The sequence below is a fragment of the Zophobas morio genome, unplaced genomic scaffold (genome assembly GCF_036711695.1).
Source record: "Zophobas morio isolate AGI-343-1 ecotype UQ-CSIRO unplaced genomic scaffold, CSIRO_AGI_Zmor_V1 ptg000041l, whole genome shotgun sequence".
NCBI lineage: Eukaryota > Metazoa > Arthropoda > Insecta > Coleoptera > Tenebrionidae > Zophobas > Zophobas morio.
Window position 1 is genome coordinate 4,458,397 of NW_026972146.1, and position 24,668 is coordinate 4,483,064.

At 30.8% G+C, this 24,668-nt stretch overlaps 1 protein-coding gene across 1 annotated transcript in view; it reads left to right on the forward strand.

The window, feature by feature from the left end:
- The first annotated feature begins 5,552 nt into the window (after nucleotides 1-5,552).
- The window catches only part of LOC135141018 (brain tumor protein), a 110,508-nt gene continuing 91,392 nt past the window's right edge, over nucleotides 5,553-24,668 (forward strand). The window contains exon 1 of the mRNA XM_064071806.1: nucleotides 5,553-5,716. The gene's annotated coding sequence lies outside the window, so the exon portion shown is untranslated. The remainder of the gene's footprint in view (nucleotides 5,717-24,668) is intronic.

Here is a 24,668-nt window from a genome sequence, read left to right on the forward strand (position 1 = left end):
ACCCGAATAAAACTGTCACTGGCGAAATCGTGATTTTTAACGGAAAATCCTGACTCTTTGGTGCTAAATTCGCTAGTGAAACATGCTGAAAACACGTATTTTAAAATACATTGGACGGATGATTTGCGCTAAAACGGTCTCGTTATTTTTAAACGTGGACGTGGAAAAAATGGTGCAAACTTAATTTGCAAGAGTGCAGGAAAATTGGCTTTTAATTTTTCAATTTGCAGTTTTTGGATTGTCAATTTTTCAATTTATTTAATTTTCAATATTTTGATTTTACAATACATATTTCTTTTTTTTTATTTTTCACTTTTTCGAATTTCAAGTTTTTCAATTTTTAATCTTTCGGATTTTCAATTTTTCGTTTCCTTAATTTTTCAAGTTCTCGATTTTTATTTTTCATTTTCCCGATTTTTTTAATTTTCATTTTCTCCATTTTATGTCACAAATTTTCATTTTTTTAATACCTTTATTTCCTGTTGTTTCTTTCGATTTTTCAATTTTTCGAATTTTCAGTTTCTCAATTTTTCGTTGCCACAATTTTTCATGTTCCTGATTTTTATTTTTCAATGTGGCGAATTTTTAATTTTTATTTTCTCGATTTATCTCACAATTGTCCATTTCTTCATTTCCTTTATTTTCTGTTTTTTTTCGATTTTACAATTTTTCATTTGTTCAATTTTTCAAAGTTTTGATCAATTTCTTTAATTTTCAATATGTATTTCTATTTCATAATACATACTTCTTTTTTTTTTCACTTTTTCAGTTTTTAAGATTTTTCAAGTTTTCATTTTGTAATTTTTTGTTTTTTATTTTTGATTTTTCAATTTTGCAATTTCTCGACTACCAAAATTTTCATTTGTTCGTTCCTTCAATTTTTCGGTTTGCATCAGTTTTTCAATTTGGCAATTTTTCAATATTACAGTTTTTCATTTTTTGATTTTTCAGTTTCTCAATTTTTAATTTTTCCCTTTTCTAATTTTTTTGTTTCCCAATTTTATTTTTCATTTTCCCGATTTTTTAATTTTCAGTTTTTCGATTTTATATCACAATCTTTCGTTTTTTCATTTCCTTTATTTTTTGTTGTTTCTTTCCATTTTTCAAATTTTCAGGTTTTTTCAATTTTTCTTCAAATTTTCAAGTTTGATTTTCACTTTTTACTTTTACATTTTTCAAGTTTTTATTATACACTTTTTCGTTTTTTATTTTTCAATTTTACAGTTTGTCGTCTTCTAAATTTTTCAATTTTTCAATATTACAATTTTTCATTTTTCCATTTTTCACATTCTCGATTTTTAATTTTTCCCTTTTTCAATTTTTTAACTCCCCGATTTTTATTTTGCCTTTTCCTGATTTTTTATTTTTCATTTTCTCGATTTTATATCACAATTTTTTTGTCCTTTCATTTCCTTAATTTTTGTTGTTTCTTTCGATTTTCCAATTTTTCGTTATTTAATTTTTCAGGCCAATCGTCGATTTTCCAATTTTTAAATTTTTCAGTTTGCAGTTTTTGAGTTTTTACTTTTTGGATTTTCAATTTTTCGTTAAACTTTAGATTTTTCAAATTTCTTTTTTAAAATTCTTCAATTTTTTTTATTTCTCGATTTATCGAATTCAGATGTTTGGAGGTTTTGATTGTTCAGTTTCTCAATTTATGAGTTTCTCAATTTTTTTCTATTTCTCGATGTTTCGATTTTTGGATTTCTCAGTTTTTCGATTTTCCAATTTTTGGACGTTTCGATTTTTCAGTTATCTGATTGTTCATTTTTTTTTAAATTCTGGAGATTCGATTTGTCGATTTTTCAGTTTTTCGGGTTTTAAGTTTTAGGTTTTCGAATTTTTCTGTTTTGATTCTTTGATGTTTGGATTTCTTCATTTTTGAATTTTGCGATATTTCAATTGTTCCATGGTTTAAATTTATACTTTTCTATTTTTGTTTTCTGTCTTCTTTGTTAAGTATTTTCTATATTTAAAATTGATAGTTGCTGAGATTTTTTTAAAAAACGATTTTGTGAATTTTCCAATTTTAACATTTTCCGATTTTTTAATTTCGTAATTTTTCGATATTACAGTTTCTCATTCTTCGATTTTTCACATTCTCAGTTTTTAATTTTTTTCATTTTCAATTTTTCGTTTCCTCAATTTTTCAAGTTCTCGATTTTTATTTTTTATTTTCCCGATTTTTTTAATTTTCATTTTCTCGATTTATATCACAATTGTCCGTTTCTTCATTTCCTTTATTTTCTCTGTTTTTTTTCGATTTTTTAATTTTTCAAATTTTCAGGCTTTGAATTTTCAGTTCGTCCATTTTTCAATTTTTAAATTTTTCACTTTGCAGTTTTCGGATTTCCAGCCTTCGGATTTTCCAATTTCTTTAATTTTCAATATTTCTATTTCATAATACATATTTCTTTTTTTTTTCGTTCCTTCAATTTTTCAGTTTGCATCAGCTTTTCAATATGGCAATTTTTCAATATTACAGTTTTTCATTTTTCGATTTTTCAGTTTCTCAATTTTTAAATTTTCCCTTTTCCAATTTTTTTGTTTCCGATTTTTATTTTTCATTTTCCCGATTTTTTAATTTTCACTTTTTCGATTTTATATCACAATTTTTTGTCTTTTCATTTCCTTAATTTTTGTTGTTCCTTTAGATTTTCCAATTTTTCGTTATTCAATTTTTTAAATTTTCAGGCTAATCGTCGATTTTCCAATTTTTAAATTTTTCAGTTTGCACTTTTTGAGTTTCCACTTCTTTTCTACTTTTTGGATTTTCAATTTTTCGTCAAACTTTAGATTTTTCAAATTTCTTTTTTAAAATTTTTCAGTTTTTTTTTATTTCTCGATTTATCGAATTCAGATGTTTGGAGGTTTTGATTGTTCAATTTCTCAGTTTATCGAAGTTTCGAATTTTGGATTTCTCGGTTTTTCGATTTTCCAATTTTTCGATGTTTCGATTTTTCAGTTATCCGATTTTTCATTTTTTTTTAATTCTGGAGTTTCGATTTGTCGATTTTTAAGTTTTAAGTTTTCGAATTTTTCTTTTTTGATTCTTTGATGTTTGGATTTCTCCATTTTTCAATTTTGCGATATTTCACTTGTTCAATGTTTAAATTTTAGATTTTTCGATTTCTGGATTTTTTTAATTAGACAACCTACATAAATTTTCATGTACAGACTGTTATACTTTTCTATTTTATCTTATTCTATTTTTGTTTTCTTTATTCCTTGTTAAGTATTTTCTATATTTAAAATTGGTAGTTGCTGAGATTTTTTTAAAAAACGATTTTGTAAAATTTTCGATTATCCAATTTTAACATTTTTCAATTTTTTGATTTTACAATTTCACGATCATTCGGTTTTCCAATTTAACAATCTTAGTCTTCCGAATTTTCAGTTTTTCAATTTTTAGATATTGTAATTATTGCGTTTTGTTTCTTCAGTTTTTCGAATTGCAATTTGTATTTATTTTTTTTTTATTTTGGGTTAGCAGTTTTCCACTTTTCTATTTTCAATTTTTTAATTTTTCAACTTTCCAAATTTTCATTTCTTCAGTTACGGTTGCGATTTTTCGCTTTTTCAATTTTTAATTTTTCGGTTTTTCCATTTTACAACATTTCAATTTTTAGATATTGTAATATTTGGTTTTTTCGATATTTGGACAACCTATTAAAATTTTTGAGTTTTAGTTGTTCGATTTTTAATTTTTCAATTTTCCAATAACCCAATTTTTTCAATTTTTTGGTTACAAATTTTCCATTTTCTATTTTATATTTTTTAATTTTTTGGTTTTTCCATTTTTCAATTTCAATTTCAAAAATCAAGAAACTCAAAATCTAAAGATTTAAAAATTACAAAACCGAAAAATTGTATTATTAGTAATGACAACCTAAAATACAGGGTATTCTATATGAAAAAGCTGAAATATCGATATATATTCTAAAGTTTTATAATTTTTTATAAACGCTGTGTATATTAAAATCTGATTTAATTGATACCACAACAAAGCGCGTATATTTTTCCACAGCACTCTATTGAGATCTTTTTATAAACTCAATGCTAAAAAATTTCAACAAAATTGGAATAACGTGGCCACGTCGCATCACAATTTCGAAAGTAAAGTGTACGTATAAAGACTAGGATGAGGCTAATGAGAATATGTAAAAATCTATAGTATGTTTCATAAAAAAATCCAATATACAACTCTGAAACTTTTTGGTCTTTGACTTTTTCTTCTATTTCTAACCTAACCTCGATTATCCTAGATTTTTAAATCTGAAATCATAAATTGAAAAATACCGAGTAACTATAAATGTCTGTGATTTCTTTGTCAGGTTGGCAACATATTTAAAATTTGATGATGGTAAACCTAATTGTTAAACTGACACTTTGGCAATTAGTTAAATACACTAAACTGAACACATTAGTATAAAATCTGCTTGTTTTTGTTCTCCAATGTCATTAATGTCACTATTAATTAAAAAAAATCATTCAATAGTAGAATTAATCTCTATATTTTTTCTAAGTTTTTTATCAAAATTATAATGAAAAATGACAGATTTAATGTTGATTTGAACTTTCAGTTGACATATAAGCGACACTTGGATTGAATTGTGACGCCTCTGAGTATAGCTGCTTATAATATACCGAGAGATCAATAAAAAAAACACTATCAAAGGCATCATCGTTAATAGTTTTAAACCCAAACTTTCAAATTGACGGTAAAACAAAAATCTTGACGCTTTGCTACTGATTTTGCTGTCATTATTGCAATGAAAACAGGACATTTTGACAAAATTCACTGTAAAATTTATGAAAGAATTATTCAAGAGCTCTAGTGAGTTTTATTATAATTCAGTGGAAACCTTACACAAGTGACATTTAAGAACTTAAAATTTGCTGTAATATTCTGTAAATATTGTGTGGACGAACCGCCACTGGTTCCCGATTATTATAATAATAATGATAGCCATCGGAAGTGACTTTCGGTATTCCGTTTTCCATTCTCTGATTGCCTCGAACTGGTTAGTTGTTTGTTTAGTTGCAACACTGTTTTCTTTCTAAATACCCATCGCTTTTGAATAACCCATCAACAGAAAACGTGCCCATAACCCACGCTTGTTAACAATGAAAAGCCATCATTGTTTCGTAATTCGTTGATTCCCCAAACCTGCCAACCTAAGGCACTAAAAACCGTCAGTCAGCAACCGTGTCAAAATCGGCGCCGTTTCTCTCTTAACCTCAAAGTCCGAAAAGTGCGGTTTTCGTCGAATTGACTCATCATCTCCACCAGGAACTCCGAATTCGCGCTACCGCAAGTGAGTATTGACAGTTCCCCGAAAGTCCGCTTCGCCGAAACCCCGTCCACTTGTCGGGGGTTTCGTCGGGTCAAGCTCTGGCATTACCATTGACCAGGTACAATAATTAACCCATGTGATCAAAACAGCCTGGTGGGGTGTCCGCGGGGCTGCGTCAATACGGCGACGGGCCCCCTTCGCGCAGTCCCCACGTGGTGCTCCCTCCCCTCCGGGCCCAGCCGGCAAGCGACCGGTTCCCGCCGCCAGAGCTCATTGTAACGCGAATCGCAGACGAGAACGTATCGCACACCGCCAGTTTGTTTGTTGTTGTGTGCTCAAGTTGTTCTTCACACTGTATAGTTTTAGTGCGCCGCCCCAGGACTAACTACTTCGGAGGCTCATCGCATGGCGACTACAAGGTGAGTCCCGGGGGTCCCTACCGACTCCTCTTTTCTTCGAAGTGGCGGTTGCACTCAAGGCCGACGCACCAGACGAAAGTTATTTATACGAATGATGGACGTGTCTTCTTGCACTAGCAAAAACGCCGATGCGACATATGGTGCTGCAATAAACATGCTAACGTGGAGGTGATCGATTTTTTCCGCATCCGCCGGCTTTATCGGAATAGATTATGCAAACATGAGTAACGCGAGCTGACTATCACTCAAATTTCCCAATGGTTACCTTGTCACGGGGATTCTTTGTTCTGATGGTGGCTTGCCGGACTTCCGAAACGTACATAAACAACGGACGGTCAGCCGGGACTTCGCGAAATGATGGAAAGCCGCTTTTCACGGATGGAAAGTCACGACTTCGGGGGCGATGAAGTCCAGAGGGACCCCAACACCCAAAGTTCATTCAAACTTGACATCACACCCTTGGAAATGTTACAAACTTACAAATTTACGACCCGGGCACACCTGACTAACTCAAAAGTTTACTTTTAACACCCACATTATTAAGACTAGAGTAACCGTCAAATTTAAACTGCCAGTTTAAAGTCATTTATAACACTAGCTCACGCGTCACTTTTACTATTTTGATTTTGTCTCAAAAAACAACTACACTTCGCTTTCAAACAAACGGAAGTCGAAATTAGCTTTATAGGTTATCTATATGATAGAATAGTAAAAAACAAAATGAAATTTTTATTTAAAACGAGTACATGGACCAGAGTCGTATTAATTTCTGTAAAAAAATTACCCACCTGAAGATGGAATAATGAAAAACAAGATTAACACTGAAAAGCATGTTAAGAATAGTTGAATTTTTACAGGCTTAAGTCAAAACAAGTAACTTAAGTCATCGGTATTGATCCACAAAACTCTATAATAATAATGGTAACTAAATGTTACACATGTAGCAGTTCTTTACACCACAACCACAACTTCGTATCCGCTCTAAATAAAATATGACGTCCTGTCAACGTCAATAAGAAAACTTCAAAACTTATCTCGTAATCCTGCGTCTAGCGAGAGCGCTAACGTAGAACTATTGTTTCCAAAGCAAATAAACAAAAGTTTGAACAAAAACACTATTCCCTATAGATTTCCGTGTAATAGTTACACTAATTTACGACTGCGCCCACGTATCAACTTTCGTAGCAACAGTGATAAGAAAATTCGACTTGAAGTCGACCGAACAGCGGCCATTTTTCGCGTGGGCGACTTACGGACACCCTGTATATCCAGCAGCGCCAACTCGATTTGTTCTGATTGCTGTGCGTTAGCAATAAGGACCGCGTACTCCGGAATTAACCGACTATACTCTTTGTTTCGCATTACAAGAGCTGTAATAAGACTGTGTGGTAGCTATTTTTGTTGTGGATTTGACCGTGTATCCGATGTAGTCACTGTGGAAAATTTTATGTTGTGTCAAGTCATTTGGAATTATGGTGGAGCGTATGACAGCTAAAATTAAAGTTAGTGTCACTGATTGATAAAACTGCATTGTAATCTAGAGAGTTTTTGTGGCCCAAGAAAACAAGGCGGTTTTTGTCGCGTTTCAAGTTTGGAAATTTTTGTTGTTCTTTGTTAAATAGGGTTTTTGAATGTCGTATCGTAAACTTTATCAACGGCTAATTAATACATGTTTGAATAAACATTTTTTTGCGTAATCGGTGAAATTCACTCATTCAGAAATTGGTCGTGGTTTTCAAAAAAACATAGGAATTTGGAGTTTTTTTGACACTGATTTATCGGTGTTTATGGCCCGGGTTTTCTAACAATTCATAGTTGGAAACTGACGCACCGAAGCTGTTTTCGTTCAAAGCGGTACGATTTTACGTTAAATTATTCATAAGTTTAATGAAATCATTGTGATCATCGTTTCGAATAATTATATTATTGTTCGTGAAACCAAAACATTTTTTGTTTGTATTTTTTGTATTTGGTTAAAATTACGAATATACAAATAAACTATAGGTACGGTTTTGAAACAGTGAACTTAGTGGGTTTATTTGGAAACTTCATGAATCTTTACAAAAACATTTTTGTACTCGGACATATTCGTTGGAACAATGAATATTGAGTCTATACGTAGAGATTTCTTTTGAGTAAAATAAAAATAAAAAGAAGTAAATAAGGGTTAATTTGGTTACTATTCACTATTTCAGAACCGAAACTCTACACTCATTTACAGAAATGTAAATTTGTATATATGTATGTACTAAATTTTTATGATAAGAGCATATAATTTTCGATATTACAAAACAATCTATTTTTATACATAACAAATGTATTCAAGGTTGGCTGTGCATACCTTGACCATATATATATCACCGTATTATCAAGTATCATATTAATTTGGCGTTTTATAGTTTGTTTCAAATAAACATTCGTTTTTTAAAGCCAATCAATGCTCTTACGATCCCCTGAAAAACAAATTCCATGTATTTTACGAATATACGCTTAGTGTTTTTGCGGTTAGAGAAATGTGGTCACACTTTCCGCAATCTCCCCATAGAAACTAAATATAGTTTTTTTAACGGGTGTTCAGTTGAAAAAGTCATCAAGTGGCCTTGGTTTTTTGTAAATATTGTGAAGTATGTCTACAATTAACCTAAAATTTACGGTTTCGTCCAATTTTGTGATTTTTCAGTTTTTCGATTGTTTAGTTTTTCTTGTATTTTTTCAATTTTTCGATATTCGAGTTCTGGATTTTTCGATTTCTTGACTTTTTACTTTTTGAATTTTCAATTTTTCGTTTTTTCAACGTTACTTTTTTCAATTTTTTTCGTGTTTTCGTCTTGATTTTACTATTTTTCGATATTTGAACATTTCAACGTCGTAAATTTTAGGTTATTCGATTTCTCGATTTGTCAGTTCTTCAATATTTCTATTTTTCAATTTTTAAAATTGTTCGATTTTTAGATTTCCCGATTTTTCAATTTTTCAACTTCTTGACTTTTCGACTCCTTGATTTCTCGTTCTTTTGATTTTTCGATTTCTCGATGTCTCAGATTTTGAATTTTTCGAATTGATGATTTTTCACTTTTTCGAGTTTTAATTTTAGATTTTCGAATTTTTATTTTTTTGATGTTTTGGTGTTTAGATTTCTCCATTTTTCAATTGTACGATATTTTAATTTTTCGCTGTTTCCAATTTTAGATTTTTGGAGTTTTCGTTTTTATTTTCAAATTTTGACGTTTCTGTATTTTCCTTTTTTCGATTTATCAATTGATCTATTTTTTGATTTTCCCATTTCTCGACTTCCCAAAGTTTCGATCTTTCAGTTCTTCAGTTCAATTTTTCGATTTTTCAGGTTTTTGATTTTTCAATTTTTTGGTTTCCTAATCTTTGGATATTTCCTTCAATTTTGTGATTTTTCAGTTTTTCGATTCTTAAATTTCCCGATTTTTCAAGTTTTCGATTTCTCAATTTTTTCAACATTATCAATTTTAGGAACTCTTCAATTTCATTGGTTTTTTAATTTTTGATATTTTAATTCTTTATTGCTAAAAAAAAAGTAAAAAATAGTACCAAAACTGTAACTAAAAAATTCTGAACGCTTAGATCAATCAAGTTCTCAGTTTTTGAGTCAAATCTATTTGTTGTTTCACTTGAGGTTTCACCTAACTCCCGACATCAAACGTTAATAGTTTCGTTTCGGGATTTTATAGACTGGAAAAGGATGCTTTGATTTATCCGAATTGATATTTACAAAAGACTTCTTGACAACTTTTTCAATAGAACGCCCGTTGAGTGATTAGGAGCGATTTTGATCCAAAATTCGTCCCACTCGAAAAAATAAGGAATTGGAGTAGGCTTCACGAGAACTGTTTTTAATTTGGATTATTGAGCAGTGACATTTCCTGGGAATTTCGTCACCGTTGTCCCAGAAACTGTTTCTATAGCATAAACTAATATATTTTTTTGCATTTCTTTGTCTCTCCCGCTTCACGAAAGACGCGCAAACAAAGATTACTTCTAATTTCGTGCGAATCAGGCTTTAAAGTGAACTTTTTTCTCAAGGTGCATTCGAACGGAAATACGAACGCATCAGCGAAGTCTAGTCGCATTCCTTTTTAATAATTCCGCTAAAAATACAAAACCCCCGAGTCGAAAATCGCCTGCAGCCGCACATTTTCCCACTGCCTGCCGCATTATCGCCGAACTTTCCCGCACATCGCGTTACCTTGCCGCGTCCTTTGTTCCACATTCGTTTTTTATTTTTCTCAGAAATACCATCCAAACAAAATTCCATAACGTAAACAACGTCGGACGAACTCCACATTAATATCGCTTTGATTTCTCGCGATCTGGCAAACATTTCGACGAATGCAAATAACGCGACAATAATAGAACGCGCACCGGGAGGCGACGATCTTCGGCCGAGAATTGGCGCGACGGCTCGATAGCGCTTATCACGATCACGGGCGTCCCGCAGCGGCCAAGCAGCGGGCCGATTCTTTACTCTCTCTGGCGTATCGTTGTTGTGTTTATGTTCGGTTGTGCAAACAGCGCCGACGTAAATTCGGGTTTATAAATTTCACGTTGTCGTTATCTCGAAGCAAATACGATTTTTTTTATTCTTGTTTGGTAATCTGTGCAGCCGGGAAAGTGACATCCGCCGATGACGAACAAAATAATCGAAGGCGTTCTTTTGCGTTATCTTTGTTTCCTGCTTTGTTTTCCGTGTGCGCAATACCGCAGTGTCCTTAAATTTCTTCGTCTGACCTCGACTACCGCACCTACAATATCCTTTATTGTGTCTTGGTATCAGCGGATCGGACATGTGTGCAATATCCAATTGCGCCGAAGAGGTGGTGCGGCGGAACCGCGCCGAGCCGTTGTGCAATTTTTAATTATTATTAATCTAGCGCCGAATTGCGTGATTATGGCGAAAAGATGATCTCATGGGATCGTGGATAGTGCTTTGAAAGTGAAAGTGGTTTTTGTAATGGATTATGTGTGCTGGCCTTTACGTAGCCCCTTCTCTTTGGCCTTTGAATTGGTTCACAAATGGGAATCGAATTGCTTGTGGCAGGTCACTTATTCAAAACAATAACAGATAAAAGAGGTCCGTAAATAGCGGACTAATGAATTATATTATCAATAAATTGAATAATGAGCGATAAGGGCGCGATAAAAGTAATGAAGGCGTTGTTTGTTAATGCTGGTGGGTGTCCACAGACGCTATTAATCGAGACGATTCCAGGCCAGAAACGCCGCTCGGACTGGCCTCAATTACGCTGGAAAGCCTATATTTGCTCCTTCTAGTACACACATTCTACAACAAGAGTAGGTGGTGTAGGTTTCCAGCTGGTCCGCTAACCATAAAAAATTCGTAGTGTATATTGTCTTGTTTGATTTTCTACAAATTAGATCCAACTCGCACATTATGATTGTGGGTGTCATATATTACGCTATTTGTGCTCACTCCCACTACCCGATTCTCTTATCTCTTCCTGGGAATGTGGTGACTGAATTCTACGCTATTCGATTCCTCTTTCTAATGTTTTGTTGCTCTAATCCGGCTCGAAGAAGCAAAATCGTGAGTGATACGCCAGTGATTTTATGCGCAAGGTGTCACAGTCGACTGTGGCCGAGTTCCCCGAATCCCAAAATCTGGAATGCCGCCTCGGCCGCATCTGCCGGAAGTGTGCAGGCTCTGCTCACACGTGGCGCGAATGCTGATGATTGATGAAATTTCTTATACACTTAAGGCGGTCGTCGACGCCCGGCCAAGGTCTTCGTAATTAACAATTACACCAACAGCATCGGAAAAAGTCCATTGTTTTCAATATCTCCGGACGAATCAGTGACAGTAGCCGACAAATTGATGTAGCTTTTTTTGCCGCCGACTCGATTAATGGCCAATAATTGTAATTTAATGTTTTTATGGTGTTTTCAAACGGTCAGAGGAATTTATGTTATACTCCGCAACGAATTCGGCAAAGCGGCCGTAAAGTTTGTCGAGTGTTTCGAAGTTTATGTTGGTTAAAATTAGAGTGGATTAGAGAGATGTTAACTCGGCGAAAATGTGTAGCGGGGTGTCGAGGACGCGATAGTGGAGTCCCGGGGGGCTGTGTTAAACAAGATTGCGACAATGGTTGGTTTTTTCGGGGTTCATTTCCGTTTCGATTTCTACACCGTCGAATTTATAAGAACGCATGATCGTGCTTGCACGTTGGGACAAAAAAACGTTTTTTATTGGGTACTGTGCAACGTGTTTCCTAGTCTACTTTCAGATGTATGGTCCCACTACTATAAAGTAATAAATGTAATAAGTGAAATCTCGCAATTAGAGAACGCCGCTTTTTGCATATTGGATCTTTAGAAACCGATTGCGGCAATTGAAAAATGTTAAAAGTGCTAGCGAATAAACAACAAATTACACGTATTTCTTCAACGTGTTGATGATTAGTTGTCATTCGTTTAATTAGTTTTAATTAATCAGGGATTTTGTATTGTGTTCGATTGTGAATGAGTGTGTTCATTAACCTACAACGATTTTTATTTTTGTTTGTTGATGGTTAAATAAGTCGCTTCTTAACAAATTAAAATGCCTTGTAACTTCCACAAGGTTAATGTTCTTGTTAAAATATGGATGAATGTGCCGTGGAAAGTATACTAATTTTGGTGTTTGTTTTAACGTCAATTTTAATGAAATGTGAAGGACGTTCTCAGTTCTGTATTAACAAATCTTTTTTTACTTTGCTCTTAAAAGCATCGTTAAAGCACTGCTGCGATGAGGCAATTATCAACTGCAAATGGATGGTTTAGTTCCGGTTTTGAAATAACGAAATCGACAAAAAATTGATGTAGATCTCGATGAGCTTAATCAAAAAACATAAGGTCTTGATGGTCCCAGACCAAGATTTTTCAAAAATTCGCTTCCAAATTCGACATTTCAAAATTTCTCAAAAATTACATTTCTTTTGGCGGCTCTGGTAAAATTGTACGAATTTTCGAAAAAATAAAACCAAAAAAAAACATTTGGAGATCGAAATCAATAAAAAGATCCCTTCTGCTAGTTTTCGAAAATGCGTGGGAAAAGTCAAATTTTTTTTATAGATTTTCAAAAATTGAGTTTTGTTGAAATTGGCTGAAAATCTACAAAAAATTCTGAGATGTAGATCTCGACGAGTTTAGTCAAAAAACATAAGGTCTTGCTGCTATTCGGTTTCCAAGTCGACTTTTTAAAATTTCTCAAAAATTATACTCCTATTTCTTTTGACGATTCTAGAAAAAAATTACAAATTTTCGATCAAATAAAACCAAAAACAACATCTGAAGATTGAAATAAATAAAAGAATGACTTTTGGTAATTTTTGGAAATGCTTAAGAAAAGTCAAAATTTATTTAGTTTTCAAAAATTGAGCTTTTGTTAGAGTTGACAAAAAATTCTGAAATATAGATCTCGATGAGCTTAATCGAAAAACATGTTCATGCTCCCGGAGCAAAATTTACGAAATATTGGGTTTCTACCTAAAATTTCTAAAAAATCTCAAAAGTGACTTAAAAAAAAGTTATTTCTTTATGCGATTGTGGAAAAATTCGACGAAATATCAAAAAAATAAAACCAAAAAAAAAATCTGTAGACCGAAATCAATAAAGAGATCCCTTTTGCTAATTTTCGAAGATGCTTGGGAAAAGTCAAAAAATGTATATGGATTTTCAAAAATTGAACTTTTGTTGAAATTAACAAAAAATCAACAAAAAATTCCGAGATGTAGATCTCGATGAGCTTAATCCAAAAACATAAGGTCTTGATGGTCCCAGACCAAGATTTTCGAAAAATTCGGTTTCAAAGTCGACATTTCAAAATTTCTCAAAAATTACATTTCTTTTGGCGGCTTTGGAAAAATTGTACAAATTTTCGAGAAAATAAAACCAAAAACATTTGGAGATCGAAATCGATAAAGAGATCCCTTTTGCTAATTTTCGAAAACGGTTGGGAAAAGTCAAAAACATTTTATGGATTTTCAAAAATTTAGCTTTTGTTGAAGTTGACTAAAAATCCACAAAAAAATCTGAAATGTTGATCTCGACGAGCTCAATCAAAAAACACAAGGTCTAGATGGTCCCAGATCAAGATTTTAGAAACATTCGGTTTCAAAGTTCAAAAATTACATTTCGTTTGGCGATTACTGAAAAATTTTACGACTTTTCAACCAAATAAAACCAAAAACAACATCTGGAGATCGAAATCAATAAAGGAATCCCTTTTGGTAATCTCGAACGTGCTTGAAAAAAGTCAAAAATTTGATACAGGTTCTCAAAAATTGCCATATTTCTTCCTTCGATTCTGGAAAAATTGTAAGAATTTTCAAAAAAATTGAATCCAAAACGATTTTTGGAAATCGAGATGAACAAAAAAGGAGTCTCTTTTGATAATTTTTGAAAATGCTTGGAAAAAGTCAAAAATTTTATATGGGTTTTCAAAAATTGAACTTTCGTAAACTTGACAAAAAATTCTGAAATACAGATTTGGACAAGCTTAAAAAAACATGACAGGTTCATGGTTCCGGATCAAAATTTTCGAAATACTCGGTTTCGAGCTCGAATTTTCAAAATTTCTCAAAAATTACCATATTTCTTTTGGCGATTGTGGAAAAATTGTACGCATTTTCGAAAAAACAGCCCAAACAACATCTGGAGATCGAAATCAATAAAGGAATCCCTTTTGGTAATCTCGAACGTGATTGAAAAAAAGTCAAAAATTTGACACAGGTTCTCAAAAATTGCCATATTTCTCCCGTCGATTCTGGAAAAAATGTAAGAATTTTCAAAAAAATTGAATCCAAAACGATTTTTGGAAATCGAGATGAACAAAGGAGTCTCTTTTGATAATTTTTGAAAATGCTTGGAAAAAGCCAAAAATTTTATATGGGTTTTCAAAAATTGAACTTTCGTAAAAGTTGACAAAAAATTCTGAAATATAGATTTCGACGAGCTTAAAAAAACATGACAGGTTCAAGGTTCCGGATCAAAATTTTCGAAATACTCGGTTTCGAGCTGAAATTTTCAAAATTTCTCAAAAATTACCACATTTCTTTTGGCGATTATGGAAAAATTGTACGAATTTTCGAAAAAACAACCAAAAACAACATCTGGAGATCGAAATCAATAAGGAATCCCTTTTGGTAATTTCGAACGTGCTTGAAAAAAATCAAAAATTTGATACAGGTTCTCAAAAATTGCCATTTTTCTTCCGTCGATTCTGCAAAAAATGTAAGAATTTTCAAAAAAATTTAATCCAAAACGATTTTTGGAAGAGATCGAGATGAATGGTAATTTTCAAAAATGTTTGGGAAAAGTCAAAAATTTTATATGGGTTTCCAAAAATGGAGCTTTTGTTAAAGTTGACAAAAAATTCTGAAATACACACCTCGACGAGTTTAAAAAAACATGACGAGTTCGTGGTTCCGTACCAAAATTTTCGAAATATTTGGTTTCGAAGTCGGATTTTTAAAATATGTACTAAACATGCAAAAAAATAAACTCAAACAAATTGGATGTTACCTATATGGCCACTACACAAATTTTTGGATGCAGTACAGCTGTTTGTGAATCTACATTCTCTGTTTTAACCAGCATTTTAACCAAGTACCGTACTAATTTTTTGGACTTCGACAGGTTTTTACGAAAATTTAGCGTAAAAAATCGACGTTTCCAATTATTTTAATGTTCTTTCAAATATAAAAACTGAGAAAAAATAAAATAGTTATCTGAGTGTATTATTAAAATGTAAATATTTACATGAAGCCCCCTCTGTCGACAAACTTGCCCCCCCTGAATAAGTTTTCTAGCTACGGGGCTGGAAACGAGATCTTTTGTGTTCACTATTTCAAAACCAGAACTATAGAGGAGTTTAATTGGTTATAGGAATTTGACATTTATGTAATTGTGTGTTTATTTTTGTTTCTTGATCGATGTACACACATGTTTTTGTTTTAACCGTGCGAAATAAGTTTATTACGCAACATTCTTAGACTTTCGTCTGGTAACGGAAACTTCGTGTTTATGTTTTCGCTTTGATATTTTATCATATGGAAGTTATATTAATTTCACTATTCTCGGATTTATGAGTAATACTAATAATGTAGACGGTTTGGAAATTTCAGTACTGTAAATATGATGATCTAAATACTTGAAATTGTTAATAATAAATTACATGCAGCAATAACGCAGTTTATTGTTGTTATTAATGCAAATTAATAATTAACATAACATACCCAACGGTATGAAAACATAATTTACTTCCAATATAGTTTCCAGTTAATAAATCGTAATAATTGGCGCGTTTTGTCAGCATAGTGGGCACCGGAAAACCTGAAGCGACTTTTTTGAGGAAACTTAACTGGTTGTACGTAAATTTGCTCTTCCTATTTATGATTTTACTGCTGTTAACGTGGATTTTTCATCCAATATTTACACTCGAATTAGCATAAATTCCATTCGTATCAATATTTACCTTTGGAGTTTATGCAAAATCGCGTTCAAAAGGTCGTAGATTTCTCTAGATTGATAAAGTAACCAGTCGCCGTGCCTAATCCATCATGAATGGTAGTTTTTATTTCCTAATTAGTGTATGTCCCCGTCGTGCCGTCGAATGAGATAAGGCGATTACAGCCGAAGCAGACTCCGAAATTCGGTTTCTATACACATGTCCAGCCTAAGGAGCCCCATAGCTACTCACCTTCGTCCAAGCACGACAAACTTTCACTTTCAAAAGCCAACTTTCCTACTTTATGTGCATAAATCCAATTACCCAATTTGGCAAGTTTTAAGCTGTAGGGTTTGCGTTAATTAAAACGCCAAAACGCGCCACTTCATCGTGGCTTAAGTCGGGTCCTTTCCGTGTTGACATTTTCCGCAGGCGTGAACTTTATAATTCGACTTGGTCGAGAGGCCGCGATATCAGCAGCCTTGACGGTCGTGTCGTCGACATCGCGTCCAAAAATACCGATTAATAAATTGTTTAAACGAGCTAGGCAGTATTTTTTTAACGATCTCTCTTGTTGTACGACAGTTGATTCGTTTAATTGCCAGATGCGTCGTGATTCATACGATTCAAGCAATTACCCGCCGAATTGAAACAAATGTACGACCTCATTAACGGAATCAACACGAAAAATTTAACTGGCGGCACGAGAAAGGATGTCCGCTGATTCGCGCTCGGACTTATATATCAGCTGCAGTCGGATATTTTTCGGAGGAAAAAATCGCTTTCACTCGGACCAATTAATTAGATCGGGAACAAAGGCCGCTGCGTCGGATCGGACGAATTATTCAGGAGCGAGATTTTGTATCTAACGCTCTGGGCGCCACCTCTGTATTTATTCCGACCGGTCCCGGGAAAGCACTTAATCATATTATCGTTTTCTGCTTTGTTCACGGCGGAACGTTAGTTCGTTCTGCTTCTGCTGACGTACGCCGTTTTCCGGTTGCTCCTATTTGCGTTACATTTCATCAAAAGGGAAAAAACGACCCGATTTCGTGATGACTCAAAGATGGACGCTTTTTTCACGATGACATTTATTCGAAAAACATGTGCGGAGGACAGATGTTGCGGCCTGGAATTGCATCAGACCAATGCAGGGTTTCCGGGGATGGGAAATGTTTACTTTTCAGCGCTAACAACACACAAACAACACGAAAACGTCCGAGTGATCACGTGAAAGGCGCATGAACACTCTTCGCCAAAACCCCACCGAAAATCTAGCCCGAAACTAATGGGAAAGGTAGCTTCGTTGATCACGCGCAAGATAAGTGAGAGACAGGAGAATCAGGATGACAAAAATTGGTTTATGCTGTTCAATTAAAAAGTATCAATAGAAATGTGGCGGCACAATAATACGTAGTAGTAAGCGAAGAAAGATAAGCTCCTCCGTAGTCTAGTGGTAAGGGCACCTGCCCGGCAAGCGGTAAACCGGTTTCGATCATAATTTCTTGCTGTTTCAACTTTCGAATTCTCAGTTTTTCGAAAGTTTAGTTTCAATTTCTCAATTTTTCAATTTCTTGGTTTTCAGTTTTTCTCTTCAATTTTACGTTTTTTAAATATTTCGATTTTTCAATTTTTGACTTTTATAAACTCTTTATTTGTCGATTTTTCAATTGTTTGGTTTTTCAGGTTTTTTGGTTTTTCAATTTTTCAATTTTTTCAGGTTTCGATTTTTCAACTTCACTTTTTTGATTTTTCGATTCTTTGGGTTCTCAGTTTTTAGATATTTCAGATTTAATATTTTTCAGTTTTTCTTTCATTTTTCAGTTTTTCGATATTTCAGTTTTGGAATTTTTCAATATTTCTGTTCTTCGACTTTTCCATTTTTGATTTCTGGATTTTCCGATGTCTCGACTTTTTACTTTTTCGGTTTTTAAATTTTAGATTTCTTAATTTTTTGGTATTTTAATTTCTCAGTTTTTAAAATTTTAGATTTTTCGATTTCTCGATTTTTCATTTCAGCTTTTCCATATTTCAATTTTTCAAATGTTTCGATTTCTTAATCTTTCGATTTTTCGACTTCCCGGTTTTAGATTTTCTGTATTTCAATTGTCATTTTTTCAATTTTTCGATTTTTAAATTTTAGATTTTTCAGTTTTGATATTTTAATTTTTCAATATTTAAAATTTTAGATTTTTCTGTTTCTCGATTTTTCATTTCAGTTCTTCGATATTTCCGTTTTTCATGTTTTCGAATTTTTCAAATGTTTTGATTTCTTAATCTATCGATTTTTCGACTTCCCGGTTTTAGATTTTCTGTTTTTCAATTGTCGTTTTTTCATATTTTCGATTTTTCAATTTTTCAAATTTGGCATTTATAAACTCAATTTTTCGATTTTAAAATTAATCGATGTTTTGATTTTCCCATTTCTTGACTTTCGAGGGTTTCGATATTCCTGTTCTTCAATTCTTTAATTTTTTGATTTTTCATTATTTAGTTTTTTTAAGGTTTCGATTTTTCGACTTGACTTTTTGGATTATTCAATTTTTAGATTTTACAATGTCTCAATTTTTCAATTTCTCGGTTTTTAGTTTTTCTCTTCAATTTTACGATTTTTAAATATTTCGATTTTTCAATTAATTGATTTTTCAGGTTTTTTGGTTTTTCAATTTTTCAATTTTTTCAGGTTTCGATTTTTCAACTTCATTTTTTTGATTTTTCGATTTCTCAAGTTTTCAATTTTAGTTTTGGCATTTTTCAGTTTACTTATTATTCAATTTTTCGATTTTGCAGGTTTTTGATTTCTCAATTTTTCGATTCTTAATTTAGTTTTGGGATTTTTCAATATTTTTGTTCTTCGACTTTTCCATTTTTTTGACTCCTGGATTTTTCGATGTGTCGACTTTTTACTTTTTCGATTTTTAATTTTATATTTCTCAATTTTTTGGTATTTTAATTTCTCAGTTTTTAAAATTTTAGATTTTTCGGTTTCTCGATTTTTCATTTCAGCTTTTCCATATTTCAATTCTTCAAATGTTTCGATTTCTTAATCTTTCGATTTTTCGACTTCTCGGTTTTAGATTTTCTGTATTTCAATTGTCATTTTTTCAATTTTTCGATTTTTAAATTTTAGATTTTTCAGTTTTGATATTTCAATTTTTCAATATTTAAAATTTTAGATTTTTCTATTTCTCGATTTTTCATTTCAGTTCTTCGATATTTCCGTTTTTCATGTTTTCGAATTTTTCAAATGTTTTGATTTCTTAATCTATCGATTTTTCGACTTCCCGGTTTTAGATTTTCTGTTTTTCAATTGTCGTTTTTTCATATTTTCGATTTTTCAATTTTTCAAATTTGGCATTTATAAACTGTCAATTTTTCGATTTTAAAATTAATCGATGTTTTGATTTTCCCATTTCTTGACTTTCGAGGGTTTCGATATTCCTGTTCTTCAATTCTTTAATTTTTTGATTTTTCATTATTTAGTTTTTTTAAGGTTTCGATTTTTCGACTTGACTTTTTGGGTTATTCAATTTTTAGATTTTACAATGTCTCAATTTTTCAATTTCTCGGTTTTCAGTTTTTCTCTCCAATTTTACGATTTTTAAATATTTCGATTTTTCAATTAATTGATTTTTCAGGTTTTTTGGTTTTTCAATTTTTTTATTTTTTCAGGTTTCGATTTTTCAACTTCATTTTTTTGATTTTTCGATTTCTCAAGTTTTCAATTTTAGTTTTGGCATTTTTCAGTTTACTTATTATTCAATTTTTCGATTTTACGATTTTGCAGGTTTTTGATTTCTCAATTTTTCGATTCTTAATTTAGTTTTGGGATTTTTCAATATTTCTCTTCTTCGACTTTTCCATTTTTTTGACTCCTGGATTTTTCGGTGTGTCGACTTTTTACTTTTTCGATTTTTAATTTTAGATTTCTCAAGTTTTTGGTCTTTTAATTTTTCAATATTTAAAATTTTAGATTTTTCGATTTCTCGATTTTTCATTTCAGCTTTTCCATATTTCAATTTTTCAAATGTTTCGATTTCCTTAATCTTTCGATTTTTCGACTTCTCGGTTTTAAATTTTCTGTATTTCAATTGTCATTTTTTCAATTTTTCGATTTTTAAATTTTAGATTTTTCAGTTTTGATATTTTAATTTTTCAATATTTAAAATTTTAGATTTTTCTATTTCTCGATTTTTCATTTCAGTTCTTCGATATTTCCGTTTTTCATGTTTTCGAATTTTTCAAATGTTTTGATTTCTTAATCTATCGATTTTTCGACTTCCCGGTTTTAGATTTTCTGTTTTTCAATTGTCGTTTTTTCATATTTTCGATTTTTCAATTTTTCAAATTTGGCATTTATAAACTGTCAATTTTTCGATTTTAAAATTAATCGATGTTTTGATTTTCCCATTTCTTGACTTTGAGGGTTTCGATATTCCTGTTCTTCAATTCTTTAATTTTTCGATTTTTCATTATTTAGTTTTTTTAAAGTTTCGATTTTTCGACTTGACTTTTTGGATTATTCAATTTTTAGATTTTACAATGTCTCAATTTTTCAATTTCTCGGTTTTTAGTTTTTCTCTTCAATTTTACGATTTTTAAATATTTCGATTTTTCAATTAATTGATTTTTCAGGTTTTTTGGTTTTTGAATTTTTCTATTTTTTCAGGTTTCGATTTTTCAACTTCATTTTTTTGATTTTTCGATTTCTCAAGTTTTCAATTTTAGTTTTGGCATTTTTCAGTTTACTTATTATTCAATTTTTCGATTTTACGATTTTGCAGGTTTTTGATTTCTCAATTTTTCGATTCTTAATTTAGTTTTGGGATTTTTCAATATTTCTGTTCTTCGACTTTTCCATTTTTTTTACTCCTGGATTTTTCGATGTGTCGACTTTTTACTTTTTCGATTTTTAATTTTAGATTTCTCAAGTTTTTGGTCTTTTAATTTTTCAATATTTAAAATTTTAGATTTTTCGATTTCTCGAATTTTCATTTCAGCTTTTCCATATTTCAATTTTTCAAATGTTTCGATTTCTTAATCTTTCGATTTTTCGACTTCCCGGTTTTAGATTTTCTGTATTTCAATTGTCATTTTTTCAATTTTTCGATTTTTAAATTTTAGATTTTTCAGTTTTGATATTTTAATTTTTCAATATTTAAAATTTTAGATTTTTCTATTTCTCGATTTTTCATTTCAGTTCTTCGATATTTCCGTTTTTCATGTTCTCGAATTTTTCAAATGTTTTGATTTCTTAATCTATCGATTTTTCGACTTCCCGGTTTTAGATTTTCTGTTTTTCAATTGTCGTTTTTTCATATTTTCGATTTTTCAATTTTTCAAATTTGGCATTTATAAACTGTCAATTTTTCGATTTTAAAATTAATCGATGTTTTGATTTTCCCATTTCTTGGCTTTCGAGGGTTTCGATATTCCTGTTCTTCAATTCTTTAATTTTTCGATTTTTCATTATTTAGTTTTTTTAAGGTTTCGATTTTTCGACTTGACTTTTTGGATTATTCAATTTTTAGATTTTACAATGTCTCAATTTTTCAATTTCTCGGTTTTCAGTTTTTCTCTCCAATTTTACTATTTTTAAATATTTCGATTTTTCAATTAATTGATTTTTCAGGTTTTTTGGTTTTTCAATTTTTCTATTTTTTCAGGTTTCGATTTTTCAACTTCATTTTTTTTATTTTTCGATTTCTCAAGTTTTCAATTTTAGTTTTGGCATTTTTCAGTTTACTTATTATTCAATTTTTCGATTTTACGATTTTGCAGGTTTTTGATTTCTCAATTTTTCGATTCTTAATTTAGTTTTGGGATTTTTCAATATTTCTGTTCTTCGACTTTTCCATTTTTTTGACTCCTGAATTTTTCGATGTGTCGACTTTTTACTTTTTCGATTTTTAATTTTAGATTTGTCAAGTTTTTGGTCTTTTAATTTTTCAATATTTAAAATTTTAGATTTTTCGATTTCTCGATTTTTCATTTCAGCTTTTCCATATTTCAATTTTTCAAATGTTTCGATTTTTTGACTTCCCGGTTTTATATTTTCTGTTTTTCAATTGTCGATTTTTCAATTTTCCAATTAATCGATGTTTTGATTTTCCCATTTGTTGACTTTCGAGGGTTTCGATATTCCTGTTCTCCAATTCTTTAATTTTTCGATTTTTCATTTTTTAGTTTTTTTAAGGGTTCGATTTTTCGATTTCACTTTTTTGATTTTTCGATTGCTCAATTTTTGGACTTTTTAAGTTCTCAGTTTTTAGATATTTCAGTTTTAGGATTTTTCAATATTTCAATTCTTCGATTTTTCAATTTTTGGATTTTTAAATTTTAGATTTTTCAATCTTTGATATTTTAATTTTTCAATTTTTTTTTAATCTTTCGATTTTTCGACTACCTGGTTTTAGATGTTCTGTTTTTCAATTTTTCGATTTATCAGTTTTTCAATTTTTTATGTTGGCCTATTTCGGTTTCTCAGTTTTTCCATTTTTCGTTTTTTGATTTTTCCGCTTTTTCAATTTTTCAACTTTTAACTTTTTGTTTGTCGATTTCTCTATTTTTCGATTTCTCGACTTCATCGCTTTTCGATTTCTCGTTCTTTTGATCTTTCAATCACTCAGTTTTTCAATTTCTCGAATTTTTAAATTTTTTGATTTCTCGATTTATTGGATTTTTCGATATTTTGATTGTCAATTTCTCAATTTATTGTTCAATTTTTAACTTTTCGATTTTGGCCTATTTCGGTTTCTCAATTGTTCGACTTTTCGATTCCACGATTTCTTGATCTTTTGATTTTTCGATTTCTCGGTTTTCAGTTTTTCTCTTGAATCTTAGGATTTTTAAATATTTCGATTTTTCAATTAATTGATTTTTCAGGTTTTTTGGTTTTTCAATTTTTCTATTTTTTCAGGTTTCGATTTTTCAACTTCATTTTTTTGATTTTTCGATTTCTCAAGTTTTCAATTTTTTAATTTCTCAGTTTTTGGACATTTTAGTTTTGGCATTTTTCAGTTTACTTATTATTCAATTTTTCGATCTTACGATTTTGCAGGTTTTTGATTTCTCAATTTTTCGATTCTTAATTTAGTTTTGGGATTTTTCAATACATATTTCTGTTCTTCGACTTTTCCATTTTTTTGACTCCTGGATTTTTCGATGTGTCGACTTTTTACTTTTTCGATTTTTAATTTTAGATTCTCAAGTTTTTGGTCTTTTAATTTTTCAATATTTAAAATTTTAGATTTTTCGATTTCTCGATTTTTCATTTCAGCTTTTCCATATTTCAATTTTTCAAATGTTTCGATTTTTTGACTTCCCGGTTTTATATTTTCTGTTTTTCAATTGTCGATTTTTCAATTTTTCAATTAATCGATGTTTTGATTTCCCCATTTCTTGACTTTCGAGGGTTTCGATATTCCTGCTCTCCAATTCTTTAATTTTTCGATTTTTCATTTTTTAGTTTTTTTAAGGTTTCGATTTTTCGATTTCACTTTTTTACTTTTTCGATTTTTCAATTTTAGATTTTTTAATTTTTTAAATTTTAGATTTTTCGATTTCTCGATTTTTCAGTTCAGTTTTTCGATATTTGAATTTTTCAAGTTTTTGAATTTTTCAAATGTTTCGATTTCTTAATCAATTTTCGACTTCCCGGTTTTGGATTTTCTGTTTTTCAATTGTCATTTTGTCAAATTTTCGATTTTTTAATTTTTTAAATTTGACTTTCATAAACTCTCAATTTTTCGAGTGTTTCGATTTTCCTGTTGTTCAATTCTTTAATTTTTTGATTTTTCAATTTTTCGAATTTTTAAGGTTTCTATTTTTCGACTTCACTTTTTTGATTTTTCGATTTTTGAGTTTTTAGATGTTTCAGTTTTAGGATTTTTCAATATTTCAATTCTTCGGCTTGTCTATTTTTGAATTCTCGATTTTTCGATGTGTCTACCTTTTTACTTTATCGATTTTTCAATTTTTGGATTTTTAAATTTTAGATTGTTCAATCTTTTGATATTTTAATTTTTCAGTATTTCTTAATCTTTCGATTTTTCGACTACCTTTTGATCTTTCAATTTTTCAAATTTTTAAGTTTTTTGTTTTCTCGATTTATCGAGATTTGGATTTTTGGATATTTTGATTGTCAATTTCTGAATTTATAAATTGTTCAATTTTTAACTTTTCGATTTTGGCCTATTTCGGTTTCTCAATTGTTCGACTTTTCGATTCCACGATATCTTGATTTTTTGATTTTTCGATTTCTCGGTTTTGCGATTTTCCAGTTTTCGATCTTTCGATTTTTCAGTTATCCGATTTTATAAATTTGGGAGTTTCGATTTTTCGTTATTCGGTTTTTAAATTTTCTGATGTTTCATTTTTCGATTATTATTAGATATCTCAAATTTTTGATTATTTTATTTTTTCATTTTTTTTTCTCACTGTAAATATCAACAACCACAACATTTTTTTTTATTGGCA